The sequence below is a fragment of the Sus scrofa genome, chromosome 9 (assembly GCF_000003025.6).
Source record: "Sus scrofa isolate TJ Tabasco breed Duroc chromosome 9, Sscrofa11.1, whole genome shotgun sequence".
Lineage (NCBI taxonomy): Eukaryota > Metazoa > Chordata > Mammalia > Artiodactyla > Suidae > Sus > Sus scrofa.
Window position 1 is genome coordinate 101,541,761 of NC_010451.4, and position 16,228 is coordinate 101,557,988.

Sequence of the window (16,228 nt, forward strand, 5' to 3'; positions counted from 1 at the left end):
TGCATCTCTTAACCCCAAATTCCAAGTCCATCCCACTCCCCCCACCTCCTTGGTAACCACAAGTCTGTTCTCCATGTCCATGATTTAAAGAAACTGTTGATAGGGAAGCTTTTAAATTGTAGGCAAAGTCTTCATTAATCTTATCCACTCCACTATGCCCTAGTTAGCATAGTCATTGAGTAGTGATTAATTATTTAGACAATATAGCCACACATTTCGTACATGTGCTCTTTATATTTAATTCAGTGATAAGGACATTCATTTCTTTGTTTCAAATTCATTTGATCACAAAGGGTAAATTGGTGAGACACAATGTGATACTTGAATACATTGTGTTTTTCCAGCGCTTTTGAAAACTAGTTTGGTAGTATGAGAAACATTACATGCAAATATAAAAAATTAATGACCTGGTTATTGTCTAATCAGAAGCCAGATTTCTCCCTGTGCAGCTCTTAACACTTAATCGAATGCTAAAGCCTTAAGAAAATGAGATGAGTGCAGGTTTATTGAATGAACAGAATGTTTCTTTCCAGACCACTAGCCTCTGTTTTACTGGCGTCCATTTTAATTGACACTGTGTGGCTGTGATGTACCTCAGTGGCACCTGAGGCTACTCCCAAGGCTGCACACACCTCTGGCTAGGAGTAATCTGTGGTGACCAGGGCTGTAAAGGTTGCTTTCAGGAGTGTAAATCTATACACCCTCTCTCTTTATGACCTGCAGCCTGCACAAACATACCTGTTTACCTCACATTAGTATTTTCATTTACAAACATGACTAAATGTGGATATTTTTCTTCAAAAATTATCTCGATATGATAGCCATCTAAAGATATATTTACTGATTGTTTTTAATATAACTCTTTGGCTTGAAGATCTCAAAATGCTTTAGCAGGAGTTCCCATTGCAGCTCAGCAGAAACAAATCTGACTAGTACCCATGAGGCCACAGGTTCAGTCCCTGGCCTTGCTTGGTGGGTTAAGGATCCAGTGTTGCCATAAGCTGTGGTGTAGGTCTAAGACGTAGCTTGGATCCCATGTTGCTGTGGCTGTGGAGTAGGCCAGTGGCTACAGCTCCGATTCAACCCCTCGCCGGGGAACCTCTATGTGCCACGGGTGTGGCCTAAAAAGACCAAAAACAAAAGCAAAAACAAATTCTTTAGCAACTACCACTGATTTTTAAAATTTTCAATTCCATTTCTTATTAGTTTTCCATTTAGAGGTGGGATTTTTGTTTGTTTTTTGTTTTGTTTTGTTTTTTAGGGTTTTTTTTTTTTTTGTAGTAAAGCTAATCTTTTTTGAATTCCTAGAATATGACTATGTACATTCTTTTATACAACCTGGTACACCAGTCTGTTCTCCTTCAGCTACTAGACTTCATTTTCTTTAAAATCTGACCCAAAGTTCACCTATTTCAGGAAGCTTGCCTTAATTTATCTAAATTAAGCAATCTCTGTTTTTTTTCCATCTCTTCAGTAATGTCTGTATTCAACCACATTCATGTAATCATTTTCTCACAAATATTTTTAAGGTATCCATTAGATGCCAAGCCCTGTAATAAACCCCGGGGAAATCAATAGAGATTGAGATATGTAGGCATGGTTCTTGCAGTCACAGAGCTGGAGCCAGTGAATACTAATGACATGAAATAAGCAGCAGCTAGAAGGGGCTGGAGCTGATGGAAGCATGTAAGAGTGATGCCTAACTCACAATCAGGCCTCCACATAAGTGTTCTCGAATAAGATGGGGTCTATATAGAGTCCTGAAAAAAAAAGTTAGCAAAGCAGAAATGAGAACAGCATAGAGGTAAATATTTTAAAATCACTTAAAATGAGTGAAAGGCAGAATATGAGTTCTTGACTTACAAGAAATATGATAAAGAAAAGTGAGGGACATTATAAAGAACATTTTAAGCCATGATAAATTGTTGTGCTCTGTTAATTTGGACATGTTTAGTGAAGCTTTGTATACACTGTCATTTTACAGTTAGGATAATATATAGGATTTAAGATCCAGGAGGAATTTGGAGACCATGTACTATTCTAATCTAATTGCTTACAGGGTGATTGCTTCATTGAAAGTGATTATTCAAGGAATATTTCTGATTGACTTGCATTTAACCAATCTTTACAGGTTTTATCCTCTTCTCCACTTTCCTAAGAGGTCAGTAGGAATATTTCCTGTAGTCAATGAAATAATGAAACGTTCATAAGACAAGAGTTTAAATCTAAGGCACTGATGAAAAACAAAACATAAGTAATTCCTAAATTCAGTTTCACTTGTATATTCTCTCTTGTACACAAAGAAAAACAAATATAATTGACTGAACATTACAATAGCAGAACTCTTAAGTCTCTATCACTAGGACATATATTAAACATGTTTAAAGAGACAAAAATACATTTGAGGGTTAATAGCACACTCCCAAGCTTCTCTTTACCATCCCCACCAGTGATGTAAATATTCTCCTTAGTAAGAGTTGGAAAAGGGGCATTGGCCAGAAAGAAATGGAAATTTGCTGAAAATATCAGTATTCCCTTTTATAAAACATACTTGAAATATGGAAAACTTATATGCTGACCCTGTGACAACATCATGTATCCCTTAAGGTCACCAAGTTATGAACTATGCAGTTGACACATTTACGAAAGGTGACTAGGAATGAATTACATATCTTAATAGTTGTTAAAGTTGTATAGAAAATTGTCAACAAGTAACGGATAAGAAATAAAAAATTACAAGATGTAGTATATTCAAGTTCTTTAAATATTGTGATACTTTTCAGAGTTCCCATTGTGGCTCATCAGGTTAAGAATCTGACATAGTGTCTATGAGAATGTGGGTTCAATCCCTGATCTCCTTCAGTGGGTTAAGGGTCCTGTAAGTTGCAGATGCTGCTCAGATCCAGTGTTGCCATAGCTGTGGCATAGGCCTCAGCTGAAGCTCTGATTGGACCCCTGGCCTAGGAACTTCCATACTCCTCAGGTGCAGCCATAAAAAAGAAAGAAAAAAATACTGTGATATTTTTCTAAGAAAACTTTAAAAGTCTAAAACCAAATTAAAGGTCACGAAAAGGGAAACGTTCTTATTTAATAACTCTTGGAGAAAGTTATTTCATATTATGTTATTTGCATTTGAAATCCATATACCACATGCATGCCTTTTAAATTATTAGAATGACAACAGGTAATTAAGATTGTATTACCAAGAAAATGCTCATAATAAGCCTCATGCGTGATGTTTGTAACAGATACAATCATAAGAGCCAAACACTGGAAACAAACCAAATACAACAGGTAAATTAACACATAAATTGTGGTATATTATTATAATAAATGTTACTTAGCAATAAAAGGAAGGGATTACTGATACATGTTAACAAAATGTATAAATTTTTAAAATGTTATGCTCAGCAAAAACAGCAGACCCTGAAGAAAACACATTGTATAACTCCACTTATATGAGATTTTAGAACAGACAAAATTAATCTGTAGTGACAGAAGGCAGATTAGTTGTTCTCCGAGGGTTGTATGTAGAAGAGGAGAGTTGTGTGCAAGGATGCATGGAATGTTTAAAGTAAATGTTCCAAATCTTGATTAGAACCGTGGTTGTATTGATGTATACATTTGAAAAACCTCATCAAAGTATTTTGTTGTATTTAAATTGCACCTTAGGAGTTCCTGATGTGGCACAGTAGAAAAAAATCTGACTAGTATCCATGAAGATGTGGGTTTGATCCCTGGCCTTGCTCAGTGGGTCAGTAATCTGGCATTGCTCTGAGCTGTGGTGTAGGTCACAGACACGGCTTGGATCCCACATTGCAGAGGCTGTGGACTAGGCCGGCAGCTACAGCTCCAGTTCGACCCCTAGCCTGGGAATGTTTACATGCTGTGGGTGCAGCCCTGAAAAGAAAAAAAAAAAAATGCACCCTGATTTTAAATTTTAAAAATAAAGTATGAGTATTTTTACTCATATTGTATTATACCATCATCTTACAGTGTTTGACATAATTATTATGCTATATGGCCTTTGAGAATTTTTTTTCTAAAAGTAGCATTCAATTTTGATAATACAACAGGATTTTGTAATTATTAAATCATACTCTGGCAGTAATCTGTTAAATAGAGTGGTCAGATTCTTCAATAGGATTGAGAATTTAAAAGATTTACTGGGAGTTCTCGTTGAGGCGCAGTGGTTAATGAATCCGACTAGGAACCATGAGGTTGTGGGTTTGATCCCTGGCCTTGCTCAGTGGGTTAAGGATCCGGCATTGCTGGGAGCTGTGGTGTAGATCGCAGATGCGGCTCGGATCCTGAATTGCTGTGGCTCTGGCGTAGGCCAGCGGCTACCGCTCCAATTAGACCCTTAGCCTGGGAGCCTCCATACACTGTGAGAAGAAGCCCTAGAAAAAGAAAAAGAAAAAAAAAAAAAAAAAAGATTTACCGAAATGTAACATGTAAGCTTCTTTAAGATTTTTCTATTAATTTAATAGAGTTTAATGCTCTATTCTAACTTCAATCATTAATTCCATGGAGAGTGGTTGTCATTGTTCTCTATTGTGAAAGACTGAAGTCAAAGAACACCGGCTTAATTCCAGAAATTTCTATATAAAAAACTCTTTGACTGATAGCGTCAGTGCAATTTTCATCTGTTAACTTCTTTCTAAAGAATTCTAACTTTCCTAGACTACTTTCTTAAGCTTCTACTGGCAAATCCTAGGCAGAGTGGAAGAGTAGAAAGTCATCACAACAGGCTATTGATGTCATCATTTCTTCCTTTATATTTTATCTGTCTTTGAGACATATTTTTCAGTTGTACTTTACAGTTCTAAAAATTGAGAAGCAGAAGGTCTTGTAAATCTTGTACTAGCATTTATTTCTTTTCACCCTTTTTCTCAGAAATAGATATGTTGGGCATATGAAATGTTTCACCTCTCGCTTCAAAGGAGCCTGTGTTTATTCTTCATGTTCTTTTGCACTTCTCACTGAGAAAAGTATTCATGCTTTTCGTTGTACATTCTTACACTTCTGTGAACCACAGGATTAAGAGAATTCAAATCATCCTTTCAGTGTAGATAAAAGATCAAGAATTAAGGAGTCTTCTTCTAATACATATTTTTTTTCCTTAAAAACCTGGAATATATTTCAGAAATATTATCTAAGACCATTACTTTTGGTCTCCATAAAAAAGAAACAAAATGTTAAATCTGCTATAGCCAAATAAGTTGAAACATAATATTTAATAAGAATTTGAGTCTAATTTTGGTAGAAAGAAAATTATTTGTTGGCCTTCTTCATAATGAAACCAGACAGACACACTCAGCCGAAGGCCAAGTGAGATTGGTAATATATTTTTAAATGACACCTCGACCTTTTTTAGCCAAAGGCTAAAAAATAGGTGATATCTCATTATATCATTGCATTGGATAAATTTTTATAGCTGCTTCAAAGCCTTTGCAAAATGAGGCTGGATATGAATCAGTCCATAAGAGACTGAATAAATGTGAGGTTTTTCAAAGCTGCCTGCTCTTCAATGTGCTGTGATGAACACATTGTTTTTATTTGTGAGTCCAACATTTGCCTAATATATGAATATAAATCTGTTTTGCCCTTTAGGTGTTCACAGTTCTTCCTTCAGCTGTCATCCCTGAGCACTTGGATGTAATAGTAACCTTTTAAATTAAATTGCTTAGTAATGTGTTCACCATACATTTATTAGACAACACCTCTGTACTACACATTGGACAAGGTGCTGGGAACTGATGTAGGTATGGGGCCCAGTCCCTGCTGAGCTGAGAATCTGTTTCTTCTGTGCGCTCCATTTCCTACATGCTTAAAAATTATTCCTAGCACTTCTAATTTTCAGAAATTAACATTTTCATTAGGAAGTTACCAATATTATAACAATATTTCACACATGTATTTTAGGCCATAATTTTTCTCTGTGTGACTATATTTAGCTCCTTAACAAGGGGGCTTAGGAACCCAAATAGTTGGCATAATAAGAATCAAAGCATAGATGAGTCATATGATACATTCAACCCCTAATAATATTTAAGCATGTTAACAGTAGAAGCTCTGGCTAAATAGGACCTCAGAAGTCATCTCTACCTAGGAGTGAGAGGCAAACCTGAGTGTGCTCAGGCATTCTCCCAGGGCACATGGTAATTACCAGTTTACCTGGTCTTACCTTACAGGGTTTCTGAGTCATAGGTGGGGTTGAGGATTCAGAATTTATTTTTTAACTAAGCATCTGGATGATGTAGTTGGACTGAGTACAAACATTTGGAAACAACTGATTTAGCCCAATATCCAGGATAATATGTAAGTTCCATCTGTACCTCACAGTAATGAATATCATTCAGCCCCTGCTTGAATGCTGCTAGTGACAGAGAACTTAATATCTCTGAAAGGGGGGATTTTTTTTTTTTTTGACCACCTCTCATTGTTAGAAATGGCTTTTTTTGCTGAGCTAATATGTGCTTTCTCCATTGTATCTTCTGCCTCCTGGAGTTACATAGAATAAAACTAATTTCTCTTTTTTATTATAGCCTTTCATAGGCTATAATTTGTAGATAGCTAAATCTTCTCTGCTTCAGTAACATAGCCTCAATTCAACAATATTTGGAATGTTCAGTAGCCTTAGATCACATTACAATGGTTAAAGGGACATAAGTCCATCTGGCCTTCAACCATAATTCCTTCTATAACATTCTTCATTTATCTCTCTTTTTCTTCTTTTTCTTCCTTTAGGAAGCTAACAGCTAGAATCTTAGGATTCAGCAGCCCAGGTTGCTGCTATGGCATGGGTTTGATCCCTGGCCCAGGAACTTCCATATGCTATGGGTGTGGCCAAAAATTATTTTTAAATAAAATAGATTTATCTCATTTTTAAAAAGTAAATCCCTTTTGGAATTTCCTGGTGACTCAGTGGGTTAAGGATTTGGCATTGTCACTGCTGTGGCTCTGGTTACAGCAGTTGCATGGGTTTGATCCCTGGCCTGGAAATTTCTGCATGCTACAGTGCAGCCAAAAAAAAAAAAGAAAAAAAAAAAAAGGAGATCTTTTTTGAGCACATGTTATGTGTATGTGTATCATGGCTTTCATTCAAAAGGAAACATGTGCTTCTCTTTGGTTGTTTAAACCAAATGAATTTTTTAAAAAAATGTGTTCTTATACTTCTCTGACTACTGCTAAAATGCCCTCTAGAGGATTTCACTCAAGTGGAGCTGTTATAAAATAGGACAATGACAAATTGAAGGTAGTGCAGAGAAACAAAGTGATAAAATGTGCAGAAAACAAGGTTTGTCAGAAAAGGTGAACCTAACTGTATATGTTCAGTCTGAGGAAAAAGAAAGAAAACTAAGTGACACTTGAGAATGATCCAAATACACAATGAGATATACATTGGGACAGAAATCAACTATTTTCATTAACAAAAAGGACAGGTCTTGGGGGCAACAGCTTGAAACTCTGCCAGGAATAAATGATGTGAGATCCAACCTTAGAAAAGGCTTTAAAAGAAGTTTTTAAACCTGCTCTATGAGTAGAGAAGGTAGGAGAAGGTATTAAAAACAGGTGTCATGGGACACCATTGTGAAAAATTATTGGAAAGAACCATTAAAGGTTGAGATGGGATATCCATCCAGCAAGTATAAGGCTTTATATATGAACTCAATCCTACTATATGCGGTCTCATAAGTGTAGTATGTGAAAGCATATGAATATAAATTATGGCTATGTTGGTACCACAGGCTCTCCTGTATGCTAAAAACATAATACCGTAGTTTTGGCTTTTGTTTCACTAATTATCTACCTGCATTCACATGCAGAATTTGCCATTGCTATGAAATTTTTGTCCAGCTAAGGTAGAATTTCTCAATAATCCTGCATATCTGTGGAACACAGATAGTGAGTATTAGTTATGTGGAACATATCATAACTACATCTTTAATGTTTCAGGAAAAAACTTTTTTTTCTTCCTGAAAGCAACTGAAAAGCTGATTTTTTAAAAAAAATGTTTATCATTGTTATTATTTTTTAATAGATATTTCTCCAATAGAGATTTTTTTCCTACTGTACAGCATGGTGACCCAGTTACACATACATGTACACATTCTATTTTCGCACGTTATCATGCTCCATCATAAATGACTAGACATAGTTCCCAGTGCTATACAGCAGGATCTCATTGATAGCACCATTCCAAAGGCAACAGTTTGTATCTGTTAACCTCAAGCTCCCCAACCACCCCATTCCTTCCCCCTCCCCCTTGGCAACCACAAATCTATTCTCCAAATCCATGATTTTCTTTGCTGTGGAAAGGTTCATTTGTGCCTTCTATTAGATTCCAGATGTAAGTGATATCATATAGTATTTGTCTTTCTCTTTCTGATTTACTTCACTCAGTATGAGAGTCTCTAGTTCCATCCATGTTGCTACAAATGGCACAAAATTGTTCTTTTTTTATGGCTGAGTAGTATTCCATTGTGTATATATACACCAAAGCTTCCTAATCCAATCATCTGTTGAAGGACATTTGGGTTGTTTCCATGTCTTGGCTCTTGTGAATAGTGCTGCCATGAACATGTGGGTGCATGTGTGTTTTGTAAGGAATGTTTTGTCCAGATATATGCCCAAGAGTGGGATTGCTGGGTCATTTTGTAGTTCTATGTATAGATTTCTAAGGTATCTCCATACTGGTCTCCACAGTGATTGTACCAGCTTCCATTCCCACCAACAGTGCAGGAGGGTTCCCTTTTCTCCACACCCCCTCCAGCATTTATCATCTGTGGAATTATTAATGATGGCCATTCTGACTGGTGTGAGGTGGTATCTCATGGCAGTTTTGATTTGCATTTCTCTAATAATCAGGGATATTGAACATTTTCTCATGTGCTTGTTGGCCATCTGTACATCTTCCTTGGAGAATGTCTATTCAGGTCTTTTTCCCATTTTTCCATTGGGTTGTTGGCTTTTTTGCTGTTGAGTTGTATAAGTTGCTTGTATATTCTAGAGATTAAGCTCTTGTCAGTTGCATCATTTGAAACTACTTTCTCCCATTCTGTAAGTTGTCTTTTTGTTTTCTTTTTGGTTTCCTTTGCTGTGCAAAAGCGTGTCAGTTTGATTAGTTCCCATTGGTTTATTTTTGCTCTTATTTCAGTTGCTTTGGGAGACTGACCTGAGAAAACATTTGTAAGGTTGATGTCAGAGAATGTTTTGCCTATATTCTCTTCCAGGAGTTTGATGGTGTCTTGTCTTATAGTTAAGTCTTTCTGCCATTTTGAGTTTATTTTCATACATGGTGTGAGGGTGTGTTTTAGTTTCATTGATTAGCATGCAGCTGTCCAGGCTTCCCAGGAATGCTCGCTGAAAAGACTATCTTTTTTCCATGTTATGTTCTTGCCTCCTTTGTCAAAGATTCATTGACCACAAATGTCTGGGTTTATTTCTGGGTTCTCTATTCTATTCTATTGGTTTTTATGTCTGTTTTGGTACCAGTACCACACTGTTGATACTCGTTCATACAGCTTCATTTTATTTTCATTCCATTTCTTGACTAGCCATTTACCTCTATTTAATCATACAGAAACAAATGTAAACTAGAAATCGCAGGGTAACTTGAATTTTACCTTTTCTAGAGTATTTTGAATGTTACCTTGTCCACAAAGACATTGTATTCATAAGTTTTTCTTTTATAGACCTAGACTATTTTAAGTGAAATTATGAAAAACAGTGATTCCAATAGGATATGTAATTGGCTCTCTGTAGAGATCAAAGCATCTGCTTCCCATTTAATTGTACAAAGGAAATTCCTTGTGACCTCAAGTATCCCCTGTTTTATATTTGGGGGTTATCCATTGCAAGCGAGTGTTAATTGAGGGATCATGGGCTGTGAACCCTAACTTCACACAGCAAGTCACTAATTATCCTTCTGTTAATTTGTTAAAAGAGTTACGATAATTTACATGCTTTAAAAGAACACAAGATACAGTTCATGGGATGAAATGTATTTGGAAAATATCAGTTGATAACAATTCAAGTACATGTTCATCTTTATCTTTGTTTCATTTGTTTGTTTGTTGTTTTTGGCCATAATTTAGTATTTTGAAGTTGACATAATGGATTCATATTATTGAAGTACTGCGTTGGGCTTAGCCAGCCTAGAAAGAGCATCTGGCAAAAGGCTGTGAAAAACAAACTCTTACATGATTAGAAGATTCAAATTTGTGAACTCAGCCTTTTCTATTATATCATTAGAAGAAGCACTGTTATTTTTCTTATGTATTTATTTTTGTAAGTTTACCTCTTAAAGATCTTAAATATGCTTTTCCCAAAACAAGAGCCAGGCAATAACCAATATTTTTGAGTGTTGCATTAGTTTTAAAGTTACAGTGTACTATTTTCCATCATAGAGAATGAAAAATTAGTATCTATTAACAATTTCAACAAGGACACTGCAGAGCAGTAGGCTCATGTTAAAAAAATAAGTGATCTCCAGAAAAGAAAATCGTGGACTTGGAGAATAGACTTGTGGTTGCCAAGGGGGAAGGGGAGGGAATGGGATGGATTGGGATCTTGTGGTTAATAGATGCAAACTATTGCCTTTGAAATGGGTTAGCAATGAGATCTGGCTGTGTAGCACTGGGAATTATATCTAGTCATTTATGATGGAACATGATAATGTGCGAAAATAGAATGTGTACATGTATGTGTAACTGGGTCATCATGCTGTACAGTAGAAAATTGACAGAACACTGTATACAAGCTATAATGGAAAAAAGTAAAAATCATTACATATATAAAAAAATAAGTGATCTTGTGGTTAGGGATGGGTATGGATTTCTAACAGTCAAAGAGTTGAGAATAACTATAGAGCCTGGAATGTAGGACCAGGTAACTACAAGGACAAGGAAACACCTCATTATTTGTAGAATAGACCATACTTGCAAATTTTAGCATGTATAATCAATGTTAAGTTCATTAGAACATTGTTAGGAAACAGACACAGCTGGACAATGATGTAAAGTTTTATCTCTGTTCTAATTTTCCCAAAAGTCCTTACAAAATTTGTCAAACCTCGCTGCTGGTCCCCTCATCAATAGCCAGTGATTTTTCCTTTGCCATTTCTTAATTGTTCATTCTCAACCCTTGCCATCTTTCTTCAAAGGCCCTCTTCCCTTGACCTCCTTGGAACTGAGTGTTCTGATTTTTATGCAAACTCTGCTCTTCCTATGTTCTGATGGCTTTTCTACCCTAGTGTACTCTTGTGGCACAATTACAATAGCCTCTACAAAGGTACCCCTGTTTGTATAGCCTTTACTTTTGATCAGACTATTTGGAGTCACTGCTGTGCTCACAAAGCTTCAGTGATCCTCCTATAAGGATTCAGGACTCAGATTTTAAGTCCTCCACAACCCACTTTGTCACCAATTTTTATTTGTTTTTTAATCTTCGTTTAGCCAGATTGATCGACACTTCCTATCTATATATCTTTCCACGTATTCACTCCTAAATTTTGTTTGTTTGTTTGTTTTTTGTCTTTTTAGGGCCGCATCTGTGGCATATGGAAGTTCCCAGGCTAGGGGTCTAATCAGAGCTGTTGCTGCCGGCCTTCGCCAGAGCCCCAGCAATGCTAGATCCCAGCCAAATCTGCGACCTACACCATAGCTCATGGCAACGCTAGATCCTTAACCCACTGAGCGAGGCCAGGGATCAAACCCGTAACCTCATGGTTCCTAGTTGGATTTGTTTCCACTGTGCCACGACGGGAACTCCCCCTTGTTCCTAAATTTATCCAAGTTAATTTTCTCAAACTTTACCAGTATCCTCCCAATAATTTATTATTTTTTCTTAATTTATTTATTATTTTCACCTAATTTTCAGCCACAAAAATTTAAGGTGGCTGAAAAGAGTACTGACCATGAAATGAAGCAAAAAAAATTTTTAAATGCAAAAATCTGTGTCGATTTTTATATTCCTCCTTTTGCTTTGCTTTATATGGAAAATAAAAGCCCTTTTAAGAATTAATCAGTAAATTTAAAAACTTGTTTTTCTTGCAAAGAGTTAAGCATTTCATGTTTACAAATTCAAAACAGTGAGCAGTGTCATGTATATCTTGACTCCCAAATTTGATTTCCTGGAGTTCTCATTGTGGCTCAGCATGTTAAGAACCCAACTAGTATCCATGAGGATGCAGGTGTGATCCCTGGCCTTGCTCAGTGGATTAAGGATCTGTTGTTGTCGTGAGCTGTGGTGTAGATCACAGATGCCGCTCAGGTCTGGCATTGCTGTGACTGTGGCGTAGGCCAGCAGCTGCAGCTCTGATTTGACCCCTGGCCCTGGAATTTCCATATGCCGCAGGTGCAGCCTGCAAAGCAAAAAACAAAAACAAACAAGTAAAAAATTATTTTCCTAAAGCATAATATTTATTTATTAAGACATAGAAATAGAGACTATTACTCACATTTGCAATGTATATAATTACTGCTTATATTTTAGAGTTAATTTATTAATGTTGTGTTAAGCATCAAATGCTATCTCTTGAGTCAAGTAGAAGAAATTATGATTACAAGGAGTTTTTTTTAAAAAACATTTAATTGGTCATTACTTTTCTGTCTTTATAGACTATTCCTTTAAACATCTTGACCACTGAGGTAAGATGTTAGTGTAGTTACACTGTTTTATGAATGTTGTAAATCTGGTTTCCAAATCAATACCTCAAGTTTTTACAAGAAAAGCGTTTATGAAAATTTCTCCTCTCCCTTTTTCCCTGACTCCATGTTTTTTTCTGTTTTTCCTAAGAAATTGTCCCTGGCTACCTTCTCCCCTTACTCTGTCATGTCTGAGTGGCCTTTTTTGTGTTTGTACCACCTCCTGTCCCATGTGTTATCTTCCAGCCAGATCTTTTTCTTGTGCATGGGGCCCCACACATATAAACATATGGTGTCATATATGGTAGACTAATCTTCTGAAAATAGCAAGTGTATTGGCGTTAGGAAGAGGTCAGCTTGGTTCTTGCCATTCTTATCTAGATGATCTTGAACAGATTTGTGGCTCTCTCTGATCCTCATTTTATTCATATTTAAGATGAGAATATGGATTCTTCCTAAATATGGTTTTGTTAAATATTAAATAATGTAACTCATGCAAAATGGCAAACAGAGAATCACAGGCAATAGTGATCACTATTATTAACTTTATGGCTTATAACAGACCCAAAATATGGAGAGAAAGAAGTACAAGCCTATGTAAAACGTACCCAGGAAAGATAGTGACTTTGTGTGTGTGCGCGTGTGTGTGTGTGCACATTCATGTGTGTGCATCTAAAAACCGTTTGACTCTAGATTAACTGATTAGTGTAAATCTAGGGGTTATGGTCTAGTTGGTCTCAAAGAAACAGGCAGTTTTATCCCCCATGAGGCACCTGGGAAATGTGGAGATGGAGAACGTGTCTCTGGGTTCCTCAGGGACGGGGAGCACTTGCTACTGGCAGTTAGTGTGGATGATGTTATAGGGCAGGAATTTTAAATGTCCTGCAATGAGCATGGTAATCCTACCAACAAAGAATCTTCCTGCCGAGAATGCCGGTATCACCCCCAATGAGATAATCCCATGAAGTCCCGCTTCCACAGCCATAGCTTGTCAGTGTGAGGGCCCTGAGAATTAAGAGTCACTTTCAGGATCACCCTCCAAGCATAGGCCTGCATTGAGATCCATTGAGCTTAGTGCTTATCCAAGCCCTCTCAGCCCTTCTCTAGACCCAAGACTTACCAGCTGAGTATCTGAAAGCCTATATGGAAGAAGGTGATAAGCTTGCTCCTCTAAGGAGCGCACAGAGGAAATGAATCCCTACTGGGTAAGAGGGATTTAGGTCAGCTCTACAAAGAATGACTTGATTATAAGTGTTGTCAAAACTCAGGCATATGTTACAAATGAAAGCGTTTAAATCTTCTTTGGAGGATATTAAGAGCAGGATTACCCCTCATATTAGAAATGTTGTGGATATAATCCTGTCTAGAAGCAGAAGTTTCTCAAATGGCCCCTCTAGTACTGATAGATGAACGCTAAGGGGCTAGTTAACATTTTGCAAAATATATTCTCTCTCACTCGCTGTTGTCCATTTATCAAACCCACATCCCACTTTTACAAGCCCCAGACTAAGAGAGCCCACTTTGCATCTTGAGATGTACTTATTATGTACATCTCCTAAAGAACCCTAGCATTCGACTAATAGGAAAGAATATAATAACTCATTATACTCCATTGCAATACGTGCTGTATATACACAAATACTATTATGGAAGATTATGTATACAAGAAGATTATGTACATAAATATCAAGCCACGTTAATGGTTCCTAGGCTATTTCTGTCAGTCGAAAGACCCTGGGGAACTGTAAGCTCCTCATTACTTTTCAGATTGTACAGCACAGTCATCCAGAGAGGACTGTGATAACTTATAGCTAGAAAAAGCAATCAAATACACATCTCCAATTATTTTTGTTTTATGTCTTTATTTGTGTAGAATAGAAAGACAGATGAAAAGAAAATCCCAATCCAGCTGTTTGCTTTTGATCCGGTTTTCTCTCTCACCATTTTGACTGATTTTCTCACTGGTTGCTTAGCTAAACTGTCCATGCTGACTTTGTTGATCCTGTCTTGACTTCGGTTGCTTGGTTGATTGGTTCTGGGATTGGCGACATGTGAAGTGAACTGACATAGCTAGGCCCTGATCTAGAGCCCAATTTCCTTATAGATTTATTAAAATAAAAGAACCTTATCTCTTTTTTATTGTATTGTATTTTATTTTATTTTTATTACTCAAATGAATTTATCACATCTGTAGTTGTATAATGATCATAACAATCCAATTTCACAGGATTTCCATCCCACAGCCCAAGCACATTCCCCCCACCCCCCAAATTTTCTCCTCTGGAGACCATAAGTTTTTCAATATCTGTGAGTCAGCATCTGTTCTGCAAAGAAGTTCCGTCTGTCCTTTTTTCAGATTCCACATGTCAGTGAAAGCATTTGATGTTGGTGTCTCATTGTATGGCTGACTTCACTTAGCATGAAAATTTCTAGGTCCATCCATGTTGCTAAAAATGCCGGTATTTCATTCCTTTTAATGGCTAATATTCCATTGTGTATATGTACCACATAAAAGCACCTTATCTCTGATCAGTTTCCCTTCATTGGTCTCGATTTCTATGTTTTAATTATTCCATTGCATCGCCTCAAACTGTTGCATGTACTTCCTTCTGTCCATCTTTTGTAAGTTTAAATTGAAGAATAGGATTTTCTGTTTTGAAATCATTTGGACTTCACTTTAGCATAATGACTTTGTGATTATAAATACTTTTTGCGCTTGAAAGGATCCCTTTTTAATACAGACCTTGTAAATAGTGTGTATATCATTCCTGCATTAGTGCTGTGTTGTAACTTCTCTTAGTAGAGAATTTACTTAACATTCAGATATATCCTTTTTTTGTGTCTGAATCACTGGTTCATTTGTCCAAAAATTTTTTTACTAAAAGCAGGGCATATTCCAAGTATATTGGAAATTGACAGATGAAAAAGATTTGTTTACTTACTCTTAGGAAATCAGTTTAATGGAGCGAAGTGGTGTATAAACAATTATAGTACAATGTGGTAAGTGCTATAATATCAGTAGGTAGAAGACACTAAGAATCCAGAGGTAGGGCACCTGAATCTCCTGGGATTAGGCAAGGGGTATGTAGAGAAGGCAAAAAGAGTCAGGAGGGAAGGATACACAATGGAGTTGACATCTGAACTGAAATTTTAAGAGTAGAATTTCATAGAATATCATGAGCAAGGATAGGGTAAAAGTATTATAGATACATTTAACTGATTAGTCTGTGTCTTTTTTTTTTTTAGTAGTTAAGCAGAATATATTAATGAAATGGTGTTTTTGAGTGTAAATTACTTTAGCTTGAAAATTCAGCAATTACATAGATCAGAGAGATTATTCTCTTGGAATATTTATTTTGATAGGGATAGTGATCTTTTTTTTTACAAGTGGAATAAGTCCCCTTATAATGTTCTCTGTATTTTAGAATGATAGATTCTGTAAACATAATGAGACAATTCAAATGCTCCAGCCATTTCAACTCTTATTGCTATAGTCATTTTGGCAACATGGTTAAAATCCATGTAGTAAGTCTGTAAATACTATGATTATTGAATTGTCCCATGATTGAGTAGGATTT

General features: G+C 36.4%; 1 protein-coding gene across 14 annotated transcripts in view; it reads left to right on the top strand.

Moving 5' to 3' along the window:
- Positions 1-16,228, top strand: part of MAGI2 (membrane associated guanylate kinase, WW and PDZ domain containing 2) — a 1,324,507-nt gene that overhangs the window by 695,068 nt on the left and 613,211 nt on the right. The window lies entirely within an intron of this gene.